At 40.7% G+C, this 19,268-nt stretch overlaps 1 protein-coding gene across 2 annotated transcripts in view; it reads right to left on the bottom strand.

Annotated features, from left to right (window-relative positions):
• fam222ba (family with sequence similarity 222 member Ba) overlaps window positions 1–17,494 on the bottom strand; it is a 50,604-nt gene extending 33,110 nt beyond the window's left edge. The window contains exon 1 of one of the 2 annotated variants that reach the window (XM_028031548.1): window positions 17,349–17,494. The gene's annotated coding sequence lies outside the window, so the exon portion shown is untranslated. Of the gene's footprint in view, window positions 1–16,182; window positions 16,671–17,348 lie in introns of those variants that run through there. The other variant, XM_028031549.1, reaches the window with a different exon arrangement.
• Window positions 17,495–19,268: the final 1,774 nt, after the last annotated feature.

A 19,268-nucleotide genomic window follows, 5' to 3' on the forward strand; every position in this document is an offset into this window, starting at 1 on the left:
GCGTGCTCTGCTGCGACACTGGAAGCTTTTGAAATCAGGGAACATTTCTTCAACTGAAGAGATCAGAAGTTGGTGAGAACGAGTGGCGGCGGGAGGAAATCCTGCTCCTTCTGTCCACAATTCTTCAACGCAACGTCACCTCATGGATAGTGAGATGCATTAAGTCAAGGTCAGAGAGGAAACTCCACTGGGAATTTTCTTTTGATTGATTTAGCCATCTGTACTCTGTGTGTAAAGTTGAAAATCTCTGCACTCGACAATCAGGTGTGTGAATCGTAATCAGTCAAAAGGACAAATGGCAGTGAGATTTTTCCGTCACCGTTTTAAAAAGCCACTGTTTATGTCAAAGACATAAAATATTCAGCTAACCCGAACTGTAAGTAGAAGCAGGAAATACAGTCACTCACAGGTTAGCATTTATTTAAACTCAATATTTTTGAGCATTTTTAGCAAAAACTTTGCAATGAAAGATTTTTGCATAAGCCCAAAAAAAAATGCAGGAATTTGTTGATTTTGCGTTAAATTCCTCGACTGCAGAATCACCAAAACATAGACTGAAAGAGCGGTGTGTGACTAGCTGCGTTTCCATTACAAATGCGCACAAATCTTTTATCTATATTCTGCTAATGTCGATAAAACACATTTTGTAACGGCGATGTTTCCATTACATGAGAATTTAAATTAAAATCACGCGTGAATAAACTTGTTCATCCAATAAGTAATTAAAACCCTGACAGTAAGAAATATATAAATACACAAGATTACTTGAACCTGGTCGCCAGCTCTCAACAATCAGAGGAGACGATTCTCCTCTGATTGAACAAGACAGAGCGACAAGCCCCTTATATTTGAGAGTGTCTACTGCGGTGTTTAGGGGAAATGTATTCTGCAATTTCACAGAAGAGTTATGGATTCAACACGCTAGAATGACAACGTTTTATGAGCTGTGTGATCCTGTGAGAGCTCTGGTGGAGCCAGCTTCACAAAAACAGAAACAAATCATCATCCTCCTGCTAGTTCCTGTCGTCCTTTTCTTGGTTTTTGCCAGTAGTAACATCCGGTTGTTGATCGCGTGACTCGTGCGATGTGAAAAAACGTTTCCATTGCAGTTCGGCAAAATACATCTATTTTGATACAGCTGAAAAACCACATCATCCCAAATCAAACATCTTTTCGAAATTGCCCTGTTTCCATTAAGCAAATTTCTTTTCATAATTTCAAAAGATTAATAGGTCCAAAAGGTCACAAGCTGCTTGTTACAACATTACTGGCAGCAAATGTTTCAAAGTGATGCAAAAATAAGTTACATTTTTCAGTGCACATTCAGGCAACAACTAATCAATAAATTAAACCCAGCACACTTTCAGGAGTTTTTATCTCAAGGCCAATAGGGTCAATATTCAGCTAGCAGAAAAGTGGATAAAGCGGCAGCAGAGCAGGCTCAAGCCGGCTGCAGCTGTGCACTTTGCCAACACATCACCCTCATCATATCAGGGCCACTTCCTATATGAATGATCACAACTCGCTTAAAGACGGAGGGGAGAGAAAATGTGCAGGAAGTCATCCTGTAAAAACAAGATACAGAGATCCTTTCTGCATGGGAAAGAGTCATCGAGCTGCTTTATTTTTGTTAGAGCAAAAGACTCTTTCTGGAGGAATAGGAGAGCATACAGTGAACATGGTTACCATTTGAAAGTGGGCTTGTGATAGATCCAGTGAATGAGACTTTGAGCGGGAAGGGCCATGAATAGAAAAGTCTGCATTTAATTTGCTAATCCATCATTCCAATTGTACACTGTAACAAAGGGAAAGGAGAGTGGTGGGCCATTCAGAGGCAATGGAGCATGCGAAGGGGTGTGTGTGTGGTTCTCCTTGGAGCCGAGGAGGCCGCGGCCCCTTGGCCCTAAAAGCCCAGGCAGCTCTGGGGAGAATGGGCTCTGATGAGCTCAACGGAAGCAGGACTAATCCCTCCATGTCTAAAGAATTGTTTAACTATGTTTGACTGATTAACCCAAACCCCTCGATTCCACTTACAATCTATTTGTTCAATCAAGTCCCCTGCACTCATCGTGGTGCAGTGTGTGGGTGGTGATGGCAGGCGAGCGAGCAAGAGCAAGATGGAAAGAAACAAAAGGGGGCAGCCAAACAATCCATTTCATGGAAGAATACAAAAGTCAAAAGGACAGCTTTTTTCTCTCTTTTTTTTGTTCTATTTGCAATTGTCAAAATGCATGCTGCACAGGCGTTTCTGTGAACCAGCTGTTGCTAACTTTTCAAAAGGTCACAGAAATCTTCCCAGAGGAGAGTTCAAGCATAAAGCCTGCAGTGAGTTAGCGCAGAGCACCGCCATGCTGCTTTTTCACCATGTTCAGGCGAAGAAAAGAGAACATTTAAAGACACTGTCCCTCGAGTGGAAAGGAGGTTGTCAGGAAGATTAACCCAGCTTCCTTTTATAGCCTCTGACAAGAGGTTAAATCACACATTACACTGCCTGAAATGTCTCCCAGTAATTAGATCAAGAATATTACTCTCTCCTCGTCCCCATCGCAGACTGCAGCTGATCAAAGCCTAATGATGGTGTCAGTGCCATTGGCTGTGCTGGCAGGGTAAATCTCCCCATCGGGGATGGCAATCTGTCAGGGCAGCGAGCCCTGCTAAACAGCACAGGACGTGAATACAATGGCGCTTGACGCAAAGTGGACTAAATGAACCACATCCTCCACCAACAAGCAATCCATCAGCTCTGCATCATTAAAATTCATCGCTTTGTTTTGAGTCCACACCGGCGTGTTTACACGTACGCAGTCGGCGGGGTCGTACGCGGCGAGCGAGACAAGTCGGTGACATGTGCGGGCTTCCTCCACCGAGGAAAGTGAACCTCACAAGCCCGTTTCCTAGCGCCGGAGCGGATCCAGGCAGCACCTGGTCTCTGGACGGGGCCAGGAGGCTACTGGCTATTAATTACAGACGGCGAACATGCAGAGAGAGCAAACTAGAGCTGAAACAATTGAGTAATCGTGGTTAGTTGATTAATTGAAGTAATCGCCAACTAATTTATTAACTGCTTAATGGTTGACTAGTACAGACTCAAAAAAAAGGTAATTTGCTGGAAGAGCATCATATCCAGACCATTGATGAAGCCAAAACTCTACTAAAAATATTTACGTTTTCCATTAAAGATAAAATTGAAAGCACTTCTTTGTCTGTAAAAATGTTTCTATGCAGAAATCCTGTAGTTTGAGACTCAAATTCTGTCAATAATAATATTTATCTTTTGCACCTCTGTGTTGATGTGAAGTCACACAGAAAAGTTTTTCACTTATTGACACCATAAATGTTTTTTTAGCTGCAGATACATCCCTACAGAAATGCTATGTTATGGTGTTTTAGGCAAAAAAAAATCTAATTTAACAAAAAGAATTGAATTATTTGTTTATTTGCAGTTATTCACTTATTTCTAATACTGTATAAAAAAAATTTGAGTGGTTAAATGAAAAATCTGCCAATTTTTTAACACGATTAATCGTCTGACTAATATAATCGTTTTACTAAAATAATCGTTAGTCGCAGCACTAAAGCAAACCCTTACAGCGAAATTGCGGCTAGACGGATGCCTCTCTCTCACATCAATGCAATCTGCCTCAGGTCTTTCTTTACGAATACTTGGGAGCAGCTCTTTCATATTGGAAACCCAGCTTCCACTATCTCTGCCATATTTTACAGATGCTACACTACTGCAGGGTACAATCTCCAACTAATGTAAAATGGATGTGTGCCTTCATGATAAAAGTTGACATTTTCCTTTCCTAATCCACCTCCTCCTTTGTAAATAACCTCTCCGTTTTGTTTTTTTTTAATGTGTGTGCATGAACACATAATGGTCAATGTCATTATTTGCTCTCGAAACTCAATGGTGGCAAACAAAAGCAGGAAATGGCGAGAGATATGCCAATCACTCAGCGCTGAAAGATGTCTGACAAAAAGAGGCCCTCGAAACATGACGGCTTTTCTTTGCCGCATCCATTCGCAGTGGTACCTGGCTCCCGAGAAAGAGGCCGGCCTCCCCCGAACAACAGTCCTCAAAGACAAATGACCCTGATCTTAACCCCTTACAGGTGGCGTAGCTCTAACACAGCGGGCCCGAAGAGAAAAGCACTTTTTCAGAGCAGTTCTCGGAGATCATTTGGAAAAGCACAAAGACACCTACATACCAGGGAAGTATGTTTTCGCTGAAAGGCAAATCCTCTTGAGCGCATGAGTAGATCTTAGTGTGGACTACAAGCACCTGGTCAAGAGGAAGGCAGAGTCATAATGGTACGTTTTTGTAGCGGCTACTGCTGTTCGAGCGTCATCAGGAAGGCAAACAAAAGCAGAAAACAAAAGCAGGCATATAGAATAATAATAATCAAACAAGCTGTACTGATTAAAAACAAGATGTAAGAATTTGTTATTTCTTCATGACTATGATCAATTCCAACTAAAGAAAACATATTTCTTTATGCAAGTAGTGTCCAGATTAAGTTCATTTCAAAGTGAAATGCAGTCATACAATTATCTAAAAACACTGAAAAAAGTTAGCTCTAGGAAATCCATTTTATTACGTTTCTCCAAATTCCACTTTTTCCATTCTTATTTTTCTGAATTTCTCTTTTCCATTAACTATATTCATTAGGCCAAGGAGTGTGGAGTGAATGAAAACAAGTCAACAAATCAATAGCCAATTACTGTTAATCATGTTTCACAAATAAGTGAACATTGGATGATGTTAAAGAACTCAAACATTATGTCCAAAACAGAGAATCTCGTGTTTTTCACATATTAAATCAGAGGAAATCTCCTTTAAAGATATTTTAATGTTTAGATCAACTTCAAAAAGTCTCACAAAGAAACCTGCAAACTTTCATGATGATCACCGACCCTCCGTTCATTTTTATTCCCAGAAATCTCTAGAGCATGTCAGTGTTTTTGAGTGTAGCTTTTACCAAAAATGAGAGAAACTGCAGTATAGCTTTTCTTACCTGCCAATATCAACGAATTCTAAAAAAAATTCCACGTTTTATTGTGGATTTCTTTTTCCGCGACGCAAAACATAATAGGAACCGACATGCTAACATCAATGTGATCATTAAGATAAACTGAATAAATCAATGGAAGAACTGGAAAGAAAAGTGCAATCATGCAGTAAATGCATCCATAGCACTTATAGAGTGGCAAGCTGTGTAGAGTACACCCAAAAGTATCTGGGGATATCTAAGCACCGTTCAGAGCAGGTCATATGACAGACAGGACAACAGCGGCAGGAGTGAATATGCTTTCCATTTCACTATGAAAGGGTGCGAAAAACTTTAACTGTTATTGGGAAATGGATTTGTTACATCAGCAAAACAATATAAGCAGCCGACATCACAGCTACAATTACATAAATAACTTTTAAGATGGCTAGCTAGGACAAAAACCACAAACATAACCACGATCCTTGGAAATCGATAGAAAGCTCCACAGCAATGATAATAACACCAGTGCTCAAACGATTAATCGAGATGAATCAATTATTGAAATAATCAATCATTATGTGGAGTATAAATACTGAAAAAAGTGACATTTTCTGATTAAACAAACTTATTCAGAGCAGTAAGCCAATCTACATAATACATAGCAGGGTTTCCCTCATAAAAATCGGCAAGCCGATGCTCTGGGCGCGAGGCCAGTTATCCAGCAGGCCATCGTGTTTTGAGTAAAAGATTTTTGAAGTGGACAGGAAATTTGAAAACAAATCACTTGATTTGGAGTTATCAAATGATATTTGATCATTTTAATTACGTGTTATTGGAAGACTGGAAAATTAATACCTAAACACCAAATATAAAATCTTAAAAGAGGCAATCATTAAAAAAAAAAAAAAAAATAAAAAACAATGCTTAGCCTGGTGGGGGGCATAAAAAAGCCTGGTGGCCCGCCAGGCTTATGATACACTGGGGGAAAACCTGCATATACATTTAAGGTAGAAACACTTTTGTCTATAAATATGTTTTGGGTAAAACTACTCAAGTCGTAAAGTTTTTGCTTCAGATTTACTAAAGAATTGCTATCTTATTGAATTTTAGGCAATAAAATTTAATGTATGTATTCAAAAAAGCCGAAGTGGTTAAATGGAAAATCTGTAGAAAGCTCCAATTTTTTCATCTCATTAATCACCAGAATAATCGGTTACTAAAATAACTGTTAGTTTCATCCCTAAATAATACATTGTATTTAGATCAATGCATAAAAGCCTTTTGCAAAGAAATATGACTTTTGTTTAATTGTTCCTCTATTGAGTCAAACTGCACAGCTCAACTCTGCACTGTGATTACAGCCAACATCCCCCTGCAGAGTGGCAACTGCATCTCTGCACATTCCAGGAAAGGCAGCCAGCTGAAGGCAGCAAATACACCAGAGAGGAAGAGATATAAACAACGTAAGCTAGTTTGAAAGCTGCAACGATGTTTACTGTCTCACCGAGCGCACTTCATCCCCGCTGCTTTCACAGCAGCGACGGTGTTTCAGCTCGCAGTACGAAGGGGGTTGGAGGGGTTTGCTGATGCCACCGGTCTGCGCACAGAGGGCTCAGTCACAGGCTGGGGAGGTTGTTTGGACAATATGGGAGTCAGACACACTGCCTGTCTAGAATAACGATTCAGTTCAGCTGCTACAAAACACCCTCTGGTTCCTGAGGAAGTTTCATAGAAGAAGGAAAAAATAATAATAAAGCAAAGTGAATGTTTTGCGGGCACAGCAGCTGAAAACCTCAGAAGAATTTCTGCCTTGTTTGCGTTGGTACGTTGCTATCAGAGAGCGAGGCCTGCATTTGCCTCCAACAGGCACTGAATGACATGCCAGAGATTAGCCTCTGAAGGTCACAGTCCTAGTCTATCCTTTCAGCCGCTTTTCACAACAGAACCCCGGGCCCTTTTGAACAACAGGAAGAATGTCATCTGGTTACTTTTCAAGGCACGGAGATACCATTCACAGCGGCCAACAATGGCTGCAAACAGCACCGGAGGGTTAGAAGGTTATAAAGAGACCCATTCTGAGCAGAGCTGGCTCTCCAGTACAGTGCACGCATGGAGGAAAAAAAAAAAAAAAAGCACACCCACACACGGAGGCCTGGAGAAGTGGTGTAAGCCATGATAAAATGAGGAGGGTCGTGGACAAGTGGCTTGGCCTGACCGCCCTCCTGAGCGGCTCGGCTCGGTCTTCCTTCCTCTCCAGGACTGATCTCATCACCGCTGTCAGCCCTCCAGAGGAGCCGGAGCCTGTGTTATTTTGGGGAAATGACAACCACATCATAACATCACTATCTTCTAGTTTCCAGTATGCTGGAGATAACGCACGCAGCTACTCATTTTGGCAGAAAAATGAAATCCTATTTGAATTACATTTGCTTACAGTTAGAGTTAGGGAAAGTTCACAATATCTGGAGTAAAGTTCTGTGACATCAGGAATTGCTTCTAGCCTGGCCATTGCCGTCCTACTAGGGCACCAATCCACTTTTTTCACTTCCGATACCGATATTGGAGGCCAATATAGGCCAATATCGATGCAAGCAATGACAAGACAACGGAGGAAGTCCGTCCAGGCCATGTTGACCACGCTTCCAAATATTGAACAGCCGCCTCGCTCAGACCTGCACTTCCCTCTTCACTATGGAGGATGGTTGTTAACAACGCAGCCGATTTCTGGTAAGCTTCAACGCATCGACCTGGCACATTATACAAGTCACAGGTAAACATTAGCAATGGGGTACAATGTAAAACTTCAACAGAGTTCACGCCTCCAACAAGTAAACGTTTCACAATAGACAAGAGTCCAAATCCTCTGGACAAAGCAGACAGGGTAGAACAAGAGGTTGGTTTTTACCAGGCTACATTGTTGTTGTTGTTTTACTTGTAGTAAAAAGATTTTAAAAAGTGGATAAATCTCCACAGAAGAGAAAGGCTAACAGCTAGTCAAACTGGTACTCTCATTTTATCTGATTTTAGGAGTTTAAAACAAAAATGTCAGTATAAGAAGAAGAAGAAGAATTACTTTACTCATCCCAGCAGGGAAATTATTTCGCAGTTACAGCAAGAATTTTTTATACACAGATTAACACACACACGACAGGAGCTGCGTCTGCAGGCAGCCAGCTGCGTCAATCCTCCTGATCACCTGTAACTCTTCAGTCCACTCCAGGTTCGCCCAGATTAAACATTTGAATTATTAAATTACTATATAATATTATATATTTAAAAAAGTTATCCAGTGAATGGCTTGTGCTAGTTTAGAGCTTTATCAAGTACAGACGACCCCAAAGCCCCCAACTCAACCATTCACATGCTGATGATGACAAGCTACTGGATAGTAGCCACAGCTGCTCTAGGGCAGTCTGACGTGTTTGCCTGTCCTCTTTAAAACCCTCGGTTGATCGAGGAAGAAAGATGCTCACACTGAGCCAGGCTCTGCTGATTAGTGGTTTCCTGTTAAAATCTGGTTGTTCCTTTCCAGTGTGACCACATGCTTGCTTTAGACGAGAGATTGCTGCACAGCGAACAACTTAACTATCGCATACTAAAATTAAATATATGTCCACATCGCATGTGTATAATGCAGTGCTGTAATCTATTCATTTTATTGGATTGAGATGATTTTAAACTTTTGTGTTTAAATTGAATTAGTTTATTCCTGATGAGAAATAAGACTGCCAAAACAACACATAATGTATCTGTTTTTTATTTACAATTTAATAAAAACAGCATTTGAAAATTACCTTATGCCTTCCTCAATAAACCAAAGAAAAAAAATCTTTATTCGCATTACAGCAATCAAATCTTTGTGTGCAGCTGATAACCGTCTTTTTGCATGTTTTCTACTGAAAAGCCTCTTTACCATCACCATAATCTTTAGCTCCCTTCACAGATTCTCTACACCCCAAAACATTTAACATTCCAGCCAGAAGAAACATCTTGGGGTATTAATAATTTTGAGATCAATATATAACCATCTCAAACACTTTTTTGTTTGAAGTGCTTATGTCACAGAATATCAAATATGTTTTCTGCTCTGTTCTTTGTAGAGAAACACAGCACTAACAAGTTGATATTAGCTTCATTTTAGCCCTTTTAGTTTTCGTTAGATAACATTTTAAAACGGCTAATTTGGACTTTTATGTCCATAAGAGAGAAGTGAACAATTCTTTCAGCAATAGGTGGGGGAGAAACTGTGTTCACCTATGCTACACAGACCCTGATAAAACCTTAGCGACGCTGAAATCTTAATAAAACGATTGTGGTTCTGAAACTTTTTAAGCCATGGTAAACTTGACAACGCTAACTGGCTAATGCTACGACAGCAGACTGGAGATCAGCTGATCAGACAGAAGGAGGCAGCTGGTTGCATTAAAGCAAAGTCATTTCTTGCAGCATAACGGACGTTGCTCAGCCGAGGAAAGAATGTGTTGCACATGCAACAACACTCTTTTCAGAAGTGCAAACTGCAAAGGGTTAAAATAAAGGATTGTACGTCAAGAGTATGAACGTTTCAGTTTGAGTGGTGATAAAATCCCTCCACACATCCCATCTTAGACTTGCTAGACTCCTACTTACTGTGATATCTACCTGCTGCTAAAGGTATGGCAACTATTGCTGATAGCTTCACAGAATCTTGCGTGACAAAATCTGAACTACCCCTTTAACTGCAGCCATGTAGCATTTACAAATATAATCTAATCTTACTAAATCTGTAAACCTGGCCCCACATCGTCACACTTGAGAGACGAATCTGAAACACTTGACCGATTTAAACTCTAACCAATATATAATATAGAGCCCAATTAGCCTGCAGCATTTTACATCTTCTCCATCTCTAATCCTCTCATAACTTGGCCTTATTTAACATCTCACCAACTAGAACACTGAGCTCACTTTCCTCTCTCCCCAGACATCCCCCACAGCTTTACTGGTGCTTTGTTGTGAAATCCCTGCTGACCCCACCGCTCAGGTCAGCCTCTGAGCCTCTCTGTCGGTAGCTAATGACGTCCTGATATGTACAGCTGGCATCCACATTGGAAAAGTGCAGCAGTAACCGCTGACATGCTAATGGCATCTATTGGGATTACTTAAGAGCGATGTAGGGCTTGCCTAGCAACCTTTCGCCGCAGATCGTTTGGTAGCGCGGCTGGGGAGCATCGGCGTAGGGCCAGTGATCCGATTGAGACGACCTTATCTCGCGCCATAAACAGATAACGGTATCTGCCCTGCTCCTCTGCTGTTCCTGAGAGATGGAGGAGGATAAACAACGCCGTCATCTGCAGCGTCTCTGACTTGCCTCATTGGACAGACGCTTTCCTAAAGCAAGCCCTGTTGATTCTGCTGCACTGACTCCTGTTACTGAAAGGCTTAAGATTCCTACATGATTACCCTCAAGCTGAAGACATAACAATTTCAGAAATCCCTTTGGTCCAAGTGTTTGTAATGTCAGTCCCCGGCTTAAAGCCTCAGGTTTGCTGAACACAGAATAGGGCTGGGCAATGTGGCTGTAAAACGTATCATGACATAAGCATTTCATGTCAGTCAACAGATAATTGATTTGGTTTTTGTTTTAAAGATCCAAAAAACGGCTAAACTAGTGACATGACCTTTCCTCTTTTATCCACAACTTCCTCTTGAATACTAATTTTCCCTTTTCTCTCAACTAAAGTCTTTTTTTTACTTTTTAGCTGTCCTCTGATGGTTGAGATTTCACAGTCAAACAGACCGATTGCCTACATTTCTCATGACAAATTACTTAATTTCCCATAATCCTAATGGGTACTAGCAAGCTGAGCTAGTTGGAGATCTACCTTCTTTTTAGCTCAAGCTTTAAGCTAACGCCTTTCCTCTGCTTTCATCCCCCAGAATGCTGTGCGCTTCTGGGTCAGTGAAACTATAAACATTTTATCGGACGTATTTTCCATTGATATTGATTATGTGTCTATCGCAATAGATGATGTTGGTGCTTCATCGCCCAGCTCTAAAAGAGAAACTAACCAGCCACAGCAGGGCTTTCTGTCCTATTTCCCTCCACCAGCTAGCAGGAACATCTACACAACACACACAAAAAAACAACACAAAAACATGACTAATAAAATCATAAAGCTTATCTCAAACTTTACCTGCAGTCGTTGGACATAAAATAAACCAAGTCAGGTGAACCATGCAGTCATTTCTCGCTGATGCACATCCTAAACACCTGATCTAAAGTGCATTATGATTCCAGGTATCCTCTCTGAGCGTGACCTAAAATTGTCCACCAACTCCAGCAAACATCTGCTCAGAGTCTGACACCAAACACATATAGCAGAGGAATCACAGGGCAGCCTCTCCTGCTGGTGGGTGGCTGAGTGGGTGAGTGTGGGCAGACAGCTCCACTGGTGACTAGAGGGGCTGAAAGGTGGAGCTGGCTGGCAGATACCAGATAAAATCTCTGCCCTGCTGCCTCATTTGCTAAATGGGTAATATCCACACACACAAAAAAAAAGCTACTCCAAAATGACTGGGTGAGGAAAGTGAAAACCTGCTATGCACATCAAGCACACAGGCACCTGTGAGAGATTTAGCATGCATGGGTTCCTGCTGGAATATGAGAGAATCAAACGCATTTCATCTGGGAGGGCACGCGGTTACACATTTCCAATTCAAGTACCGTCACTAAAACCCTACGCCAAATCACTGGCTTTGAATAAACCCAAAACGAGCGCCAGCCAAGTGGCTCATTTCAGCTCGGAACATCATCACATCAAAAAAAAAAAAAAAAAGAAAGAAAGAAACTACTCCGGTTAGCCGAACAATTTCACAGTCAACAATCACAGAGTCCAAACTGTTACTAATCAATGTATTTTAATGAGCCCTCTGTGATTTCCAACAACAGCTGAAACATGAAAAGCTGCTCAAGTTCTCTGGTTCACTCTTTGTACCTTGTGATCTGTTATTCATGGACTGCTCTGTAGTCTCTGAGAAATAAAGCAGAGCTTTGATGTTATCCTCTTATGACTGCTGTCCGACACAGGCCTAACGCTGGGGTTCTTCTTGGGCTGTCATGAGGCGAGAAAAACCTTTTTGCAACACAAAACAACCAGGCGTCACAACACAATCAATTGGGGAAAAACATAAATTATTTTAGCCTCGAAAGCCAAGCAACACTCACGCCTGTCTCCAAAGAATAGGATTTATAACACAGTACCTTGCAAAAGTACCTACACATCTGCAACTGTTTTGGTATTTTAATCAGATTTTGTGTGATAGACCAACACAACGTGGCTCAAAATTGCAAAGTGAAAGGAAAATTATGTAGTTCTAAACGTTGTTTACACTATTTAACAAGTGTGCTGTCCTTTTTTATCCAAGAGTCTGATGCAACATTTGGTAAAATCTCTTGAAATTAAAGATTTGGGGATTTACGCTTTTTCCACATCTAGATCCTGTTTTCTTTCTTAGCCAAATACAAGATGGAGATCACCTGAAAACATCAGTTTCACTTCGACTACAGACTCTAGAGTGACCTTTTGCTATGTGCCCCCATTAACCAGATTCCCTGTTACTGTAAAAGACAAGCATCCCCGCAGCATAATGGAGCCAACACCGTGGTTACAGGCAGTTATCTGTCACATGTAGCACTTGCTGGCTAAAAAGACTAGCATTTGTTTCTTCTGAAAAAAAAACGCGTTCTTTGACACGTTTGCTGTGTCTAGAGTTACACTGGGCAACCGTGCGTTCCTGTTTTCATTTCTAGTTGATGGATTATGCAGTGCTTGATGAGATATTTGAAGCCTGGCAGATTGTTTTCCAACCTAACGCTGCTTTAAACTTCTTCATAACTTTCACCCTGAGCTATCCCCGTTTCTTGGGCTGTGTGATGCCGTTTGTTCATCAATATTCTCTAACAACCGAATAAGGTCTTCAACATCCTGATACTGAGGTGGATTTTATTTCATAATTAGGCGACTTCTAAAGCACCTCTGGATTTTACATAGGGGCATCAGAAAATAGGGGGCTGAGTACAAAAGCATCCACTTTTCACACCTTTTGTCAAAAATCATCTCAACTTCATAGCTGTACATTTCTCTATGTTGGTCTACAACAGGAGTCTGCAACCTGCGGCTCATAATTTGCTGAAAATAATAACGATTAAATAAAGATACAATAACAATTGCAAGTTTTAGCAGTTTTTCATAATTTTAATGAAATAACTGCATTGGAGTTCCACTACAGAGTGACACTAAAAGTAAAAATAACATTTATTTAGGTTTGTTTTTCTTATATTCGTAACTCCAGGCTTTTCTTTACATCATCGTTCCACAAATAACAGTCAATAGATGACAATGTATCCATCCTCTTTTTGCAGAAATTTCACCTTTTTCTTCACTTTAAAACCTACAAATAGTAATAAAACGGTGACAATACATTAACATCCAGAGGAATTTATTGAAAAATGTTCCTCTCCTCAAAAGGTCAAGTAACATTTCCAGCTCTAAACCAGCTTTATTTTTCCTGAACTGAGGCCCAGAATGTCTCTTTGTCTTGGTCTAAAACATCACTCTCAATAACATCAAATACAATTTGTGGTTTTTATCCTACGAAATTGGAAAAAATGTTTATGAATACTTGTAAGAAATGGCAGTGTAGCTACGTAGGTGTGCATTACATTCATAGTGTGCTCTGTTCCCCAACCTATCTTTGTTTTTTCTGCAACACTTTAACATCCCCCATAAGCAAACTGAGAAGGATCAGCAGTCACAATGCCACACCAAAGTTTATTGAGAAAACTACCCTCCTAAACCACAGTGTAAATCAATATGCTCAAATATACTTGTCAGTATCTTCCTAGGGAGAGGGAAAAAAGCCTAAAATAAAAAAAACAAAACAAGACGAGCTTGCTTTTCTGTCGGCTTGCCCTCAGCAGAAACTCTGGATTTGCAGTGACAGGTCAAAGAGTCAGCACATGACTCACGGACAGAGGAGGAGAGGCACTCTGGAGAAGCCACGCAGAGATCTAATTAACACATGCATTCAAGTGGTATTTCCATTTGGTGGAACGCAGTAATTTTCTGCATTGCTGGCCAGCGTGACACGAACAAACGAACCAGGTGCTCCTGACACTCAGACTGATTGCCTGGTTTTATGACTAAGAGCAAACACGAGCGTCCTTTTCAGACTCAAACAGAGAGAGCGTCGTGAGCACACAGGGAAAGTCACACCTGCGGCACCAGAACCGCACATAGAGCCGCCGCGGCGTTCCTAAACCACCGTTAACCTCTGCGTCGCAACGCATCTCCGGCATCTTCAGGCGGAGAGTTGTGCGCGATTCGTCAGGCTGTCGTCATTAGAGATGAGCCGCGCTTTACAGATGAGAAGAGGCCTTACAGTAATTTACTGCTAAGACCTAATTAATCTTCATTGTGCTGGGAAACATAGCACCCAAACGCAAAGACGGTTTCCTTCTGCACTGATAATTGCAGGGAGTCGAGGGGCTTGAGTTTCCCCAACAACAAGGTCTGAAATTTAATTATCTGCTCTTTGGAAAATGCAGGGGGAGAAAGCTACATTGCAAAACTGCACTTTGGGGCAAGTAATATCAGGCTCTTGTTTGAGCAAGCACAGGATATCACTGAGCCCATCCTCCATGCTGTCATAAATTAAACAGTCTCACCTTTGTTTTTTGGGGGGGAATTGCTTTGTCACATGACTACAGATTTGCTTTCTGTTGGTTCTGTATCAAACTGAAGGTTCTGATGCAAGGTAAGCAAAACTCCAAACAGTTGCAATATTTAAAGTAGTTGACTTCAAAGCTGGGTTTCCATTACAAATGTCCCCGAAACCTTTTCAATATTTTGCTACCGTCGATAAAATAAAAATAATTTAAAATATATATATAAAAAATCCGCAGTTCTGGTGTTTTCATTAAATAAGAAACGCAATTAAAAATCACATGTGAATACGTGTTGTCGTGTGGTAAATCATGAAAAAACATGCAGCGCCATCGTCTTCCTACCACTTCCGGTTATCGTCTTTTATGCCAATAGAAATATCTGGTCCAAGACATCTTGATGCAGACACCAAGGCAGATTTGTAAAAAATTGCCTTATTGATTGGTTTTAATTTGCCACAACTTGTCCAGTTGGATTTGGGTTAGAAACTGAAACTGATAGACAGTAAAGAGTAGATACTGGATTGGTTTAGTAGACGGTTCAGTTATCTTATTGATATTTTCATTTAGATGGATTATATGCTGAACTGCCTGAAGTACGACGTTGTAAAGCCATTGGACCTATTGTTGATATTGAAAATGAATCAATACAGTACAAACTGAACATGATGTGTTTGATACAAACTTATTCTTTTTTTGATGCTAGGCTACATCTAAATGTTAAAATTGACTTCAATGACAGTTTCAGCAAAACAACCGTTTGGTCTACTGGTTCCTAAGTAATTTAGACAAACAGATTGAAGACAGGAACAAAGGTCATGACTTAAATTTACAAAGTAATTCCATTGGAGAGTACTGCATTTAAATACATATATTTTAATATCCATCACATTTTTTATGAAAAAGTTAAACCTTCATGTTTAGAGCATTTATAGAGAGAGATTTAAACTTAAAGGAGTGGCAAAAGCAAATGAGGTGGTTTAGCAGGACATTTTACTGAGGAATATCGTCTCTTCTCCCCGGATGTTGAGCTGTCAGCATGTCATGACTCAGTCAGATGAGTCTTCAGATTCATTTGTTGATTAAAAAATAAATAAAAAAATAAATCATACAAAGGGTGGGGAAAGATGCCTGGACACATGGATGTGAAAATAATATTGCAAAATTTCTTCATTTTTCCATTGTATTTTAAAATACCTCTCTATCATTTTTTTCTCTTATTATATGAAAGCACAATTGTTAGACTACAGAAAAAAAAAAAAAAGAAAAAGGAAATCAGTATTGGCCCAGAAAAGTCTGATCGGTGCATTTTTACTTTTATTGCGCCGAACACTGATCCGCACAAACACGGTCCGATCTCTCTCCCGCATTTTGTCATTATGGATCCGCTTCCCCAACAAATAATAACAATAACAGTCCTGAATAGAACAGCTGGTATCTTCCGATCATTTCCTACCCAACATTAATCCAGCTTCATCTTACCCTGAGCCGAGGGTAAGACTTTCCCGGTCCCATCAGTTGCTCTATACTGCGGTATGCCTCTCAATAAAATCCGTGACATTACAGAGCGATCACATCAACGGAGCCAGCGGACCCAGAGCAGCCAAAGACAACACGGACAGGCTGTGGCAACATTAACATTCCTCCGTCTAAAGACCAGGCTCACAGGAGAAGAGGAGGAAGAGGAGGAGGAGGAGGAGGGGGGGGGGGGGGGGGAGAGACATCGATAGGATCCCATTAGTTAAGTGCGCCCTTAGGATACCCGAAATTTGATCAGAGATAGTCCTCCTCCTTCCAGACACGATCCATTAGAGCTCTCCTGCTCCGGAGCTGCTCCTCCTGTCCTCTTCCTCCTCCTCCTCCTCGGTGGTCGAGGTTGTGCGGCAGGATCAGGATGAGTCCGGTGACGTCAACCTTTTGTTATCACCTTTAACACTTGCCTTTGCAGGTGCAAACACTTTCCTCTGTCGCTGCGCGTAAAGCTGCTATTTGCGCAGCGCACACATCCCCGCGTCTGCCGCGAAGAGGGCTGGCACATCTGGATATTTGCTTCCACTTCCCGAAGATTTTAGGGAATATAACCAGCGAAACACACTTTAAATTTGAGCAATGTAATATTTTTTTAAAAAAAACTCAACTTTATTTCAATGAAGCTTTTTTTGTTTTACATTTCGCCTAAAACATCCTGGGAGAAGTGGTATAAAACCGCCTGGATGTGCGGTGCAAATTACGTAGGACAATCCTGTGGCAGGCAAATGAATAATCCCCTGCGGGTTGGTGTCACATCGCAAAATACAACTAGCTAAAAAGCCCAGTTCGCTCAGTTAACACCAGCTTGCAATGATAAAATTAGGCTCCCCGTGTGCCTATAGACATGTTTGCCGCCACTGAGAGCCAAAGCGTCGCTGTGGGGTTTTCACCACAGATAAGCTGGGATAAAACGGGGTCAGCAGAAAGCTATAAACCTCCAGGTTGCCAGTCAGAGTGCCAGCTGACTGCCAGGGCTCCGGGCTAAGCTAGCCAGACAGTCTGAAACATACACAGTCCCATTGTTGCCTTCCCAGCCTCCCCTCATATTTCTGCCTCGGTTCGGGGGGACGTCACACGGCATCGAGCAGCAAACACGGGGGAAAGACGCAGGAACTTACCCTCCGTTCACCTCGGGGAAAAGCATCATTTTAGACCGTGGCCATGGTTTAAAACGGACAGATTTTCTGCCGTCGCCCTGCGCTGGCCGAATCACTGCTGCTGCTGTCTGCGGCACCAACTTCCGGCGCATGCGCACTGGCAGGTGCCGTTCCAAACAGAGCCGTGCGACAGAGAGCGTTAAAGGCACAGCCGACTTATCCGAGCTAAATAGCGAATTTAGCGTTTGGTTTTAAAAGATGCGTGTCATTTTAAATATTTACTTTTCTAAAATAAAATAAATTTCCAAAAAATATCACCAATGGCTCCAATACTTCATATTTTATGACAATATAGAGCATACAAAGTGTGGTCCGGGGTGGCATTTGTGTTCTTCTGAATGATTTTGCAATTCAAGAATGATGCAAATTTTTCAAACTGGCACAGGCAGTTAATAGGTTGCAGCAAGCATTTTTGAAGAAAAATTCCTTTCATTTAAAAAACACTAAAGTATTTCAGATCTAACATGAATTACAGATTAATTTTAATACAAAAATCAGAGCAATTTGCTTATATCATTAAAGCATGGTATGTTTTAATGATATAAAAGGTGTTGAGGTTTGGGGGAAAAAAGAAATTAGTTGTGGTGTATTTTAAAATCAGGTTTTGAGGCATGTGAGAACTTTTCACTTTATAATTTTAGCCGACAAGGCAAAACGTTTGGACTCCACAAACATAGATTGAGCTTCAGCTGTTTTACACAGAATAATGAGCAATAGAAAGAGACATGCCCTTTGCAGTGAAAGGTTATGCCAGGCTATTATATGCTACTTTGTGTTGGCCTGTTCCATAAAATCCCATTAAAATCCATTGTTCTCAGTACTTAAAATGTGCCTAAATGTGAAAAAGTCCATATGGTTACTTTTTATTCACAATGGGTGATTTTAGGTTTTCTTTCCAGTACATGTGAGCCTGAGGTCTGGCCCTACTGTTACGTAATTTACCTCTCATTCTTCTTCAACATAGAAAGTACTCCTGGCTCAGTTGATCTGTGTTTGATCAACTGATCTGTTGCTTGATCAGTCGTCTCAAAGCCCCAGTCGATGAGGATAGATGGCTGCTCACACTGAGCTGACTTCTGCAGGAGGTTTCCTGCTGTTTAAAAGAGTCATACCTTTCCACTGTCACCTTGTGCTTACTTAAAGTCAATAACATAATGGAGCCATTTTATTTACTTTAGTTTTTTGGGGTTTTTTAAAAGTTTTTACCGCCCGAACTTGTGTGCATTGTATTATAACTCATATCAAACTGGAGTATACTTTGTTCCTAATAGACTGTCGGAAATTTTGTTTCAATGTTTTTGCTAAATCTATGAAAAATAGAAAAGATAGCACACTTTGACATTTAAAAATTATTTTAGCAGCATCAAGGTGATTCCATAAGGAGGTCAAATTATGTGGCCCTTTAGACTCTAAAGGAAATCAACCGTCAAGATAACAGGTGTGTTCTTAAATAATATGTAACCAGTTTTTATCTGTAAACTGCCAAGCTGAATCAATGTGAAAAGACGTTTAATATTACTATTCTTTCAGAAGTATTTACTGAATACAAGGAAAGCTATTTATTCATATTTTAACAGTTTCTTAATAGGTTTTATCGATACATTTTTTGAAGACATTCATAATCTTTATATGGCCCCAAATAAAAAGGAGTTTGACATCCCTCACCTAAAATCTAATCTCAATATGAACTATACTTTATCATAATTAGGCACAAGGCTGAGCAGAAAATGAGGGCAAATGCTGCCAAAGTCCCAAAAACATTTTTTTCAATATAACAAAAATAAAGCCTGTCTCCTGGTAATCAACTCATTACAAAGGAGTTTAGAAGTTTTGAAAATACTCAGAGCTGGACCAAAGCATATGCAATCTAAGTCACGCTTA

This window comes from Xiphophorus couchianus, chromosome 11, assembly GCF_001444195.1.
Source record: "Xiphophorus couchianus chromosome 11, X_couchianus-1.0, whole genome shotgun sequence".
Classification (NCBI taxonomy): domain Eukaryota; kingdom Metazoa; phylum Chordata; class Actinopteri; order Cyprinodontiformes; family Poeciliidae; genus Xiphophorus; species Xiphophorus couchianus.